Below are 2,500 nucleotides of genomic sequence, written 5' to 3'. Positions count from 1 at the left end.
TCTCTCTCTCTCTCTCTCTCTCTCTCTCTCTCTCTCTCTCTCTCTCTCTCTCTCTCTCTCTCTCTATCTCTCTCTCTCTCTCTCTCTCTCTATATATATATATATATATATATATATATATATATATATATATATTAATTTCAGGATTCATATATAAAAGAAAGGAATTTCCTAAAACACTTTTATATTTAATAATACATCTTCAGAAGGATGGATGATCCCTCTGAAGATCATCTAATGCTACTCGTGCTAGTGGCTGCACAAGAATGTAAGAACTCTTGTATAAATAAATAAAAAACATAAAAATAAATAAAATATACCGTATCTGCCGCGTTCCTACTGTATTTCAACGTATTTCCTGCGTCACAAGTACCGCGCCCTGTGTCACGTATCTTCGACGGGGAACACATCTCCTCTGTGTCACTGTGCTCTCTCCCATGGTATCATTCTCCAGTGACGCACGCCCAGGGCAGGCATTACACACATTTAAAGTCAATGCTCTCATTAAAGGTCATTATGACACCAGGCAAGCACGCTACATCGCCATTACGTTGCCTGCTGTAATAATTTTTGTATTACTGCTCCTTGCTCCGTTGAACTGGCCAGTAAAGAGGACTGGCCGTTTCTGGTACTTTTTTATTTTTTGCTTTCCGGAATATTGAGTTCCTGAAGGTTACTTGGTCAGGTTCGCATTGGTTCTTGAATTATAACAGGTTTATGAGAGTTGTAGAGTGTTATTGAAAACATTGCAGGTGATAATTAGTTTCAGATACCTGAAGTACTGTCAGATATATCTTTAGTTTTTTAAGGAGTTTACACGATCTCATAAATTTTTAGCTGTTGAACTGATGCGTATTGTTTCAATACTTGAATATTCCAAACATCCTGGCTGAGACTGGAACCTATGCTCGCACCGTACAGTGGTACAGCCCTCGGGTCTAAATCGACTGTGGAGGAACTTCTCGAAAATTTCACACTCTACAAACATATATTATTGTTGTTTTATTGAATTTTTTTGTGTTTATTTACTGTTATCCATTCGTAGTAATTAACTCACTACTTAATGTAGTGAGTTAATTATTACGTAGTTACGTTTAATTTTAAATATAAAATAATTATTATTTTATTACTTATACGTAGTTAATTATTACTGTTACATTAATTTAGGCTTCTTTTAAAAGATTGAATATCACTCAGACATGGGGCAACAGCGTAATATTCACCAAACCTCACTGTAGATGTGACGAGAAAAAGAGATGATTTTTAAGGACGCATAGAGAAGTAAACCCATGAAATCGCCTATCGGCATAAGCCTTAAACGACAAGACAGGATTTAAATAAAAAAATAGAACTAGCAGGAAGCCAGGTGAATATGTGGTAGATAGGGTGGACCTTAGACGAGCTACCGGCATCCTCTCACCATTACAAGCCAATAAAGATTGTGAGCCTTAACGTAAATTCAGGTAAAGGCTGTTACATATATTTTACCTGGTTCGGACGAAAACCTGCAAGATTTGTGGGTTAAACTAGTTTATTCGGCCGAGATGCAGGGTTCGCCTTGAGACAACTCAGTCTCTTTTTGATCTAACAATATAAAGGTAAGTATCCAATATATATATATATATATATATATATATATATATATATATATATATATATATATATATATATATATATATATATTTATATTTATATAAATTTCTAAATGTTTGGATAAAATAGCTTGAAGCTTTCATATAAGTGAAGGCAAAAATTAGAGTTACAGATCAGCAGGCTTGGGAAACGGAGAGAGTCAATCTTCTTTTCAGATGGACAATCATAAAGACTAAAAGCTAATAACAGACAAATGTTCAGAAGCATAGACTGGAACTACCAGTTAAACACGCAGAGGGATTAATCAACACATGCAGGGGGATGACATGTTTTACCTGACCTTCCCAACCTGCATGACCCTCGCTACCTACACGACATTTGCAAGCATTCCGACCTTTCAGACTTGATATTGATATGATATTGAATGATATTGAATATCAATATGATTCTGCTCGAAACGCTGTGCGTACTAGTGACTTTACAAGAATGTAAACACATAATTCTATGTACTCTCATTAACCCAATGTAACTTCTCGTATATATATAAATAAATAAATCAGTCAGGTATTGACAAAGGCCCAGATGGGCCGAAACGTTCATCTCTCTTTATCATTTCTCTGTGGATTTCCGCATATAAATAAATAAATAAATAAATATTACCGGGCTGAAAAACTTTCCCAGCCTGCACGAGCTTTCCAAATAGCACGACCTCTCATACCAGCATGACCTTTCGAACTTGCAAAACCGGTCGGATCTGCACAGACTGTTCGCTGCACAAGGGACATTATGACCACTAAACATTTGTTGCTGAATATATTACAAGATATTTGGAACGATGCAACTATTGCAGAGAATACTTCTTCCTTTTAATGTTTCATTATGCCTAAAAATTTTGTGATTTCCAAAT

The sequence above is a fragment of the Procambarus clarkii genome, chromosome 18 (assembly GCF_040958095.1).
Source record: "Procambarus clarkii isolate CNS0578487 chromosome 18, FALCON_Pclarkii_2.0, whole genome shotgun sequence".
Classification (NCBI taxonomy): Eukaryota; Metazoa; Arthropoda; class Malacostraca; order Decapoda; family Cambaridae; genus Procambarus; species Procambarus clarkii.
The sequence above is the reverse complement of the archived record's forward strand: the minus strand, read 5'-3'. Positions refer to the sequence as shown.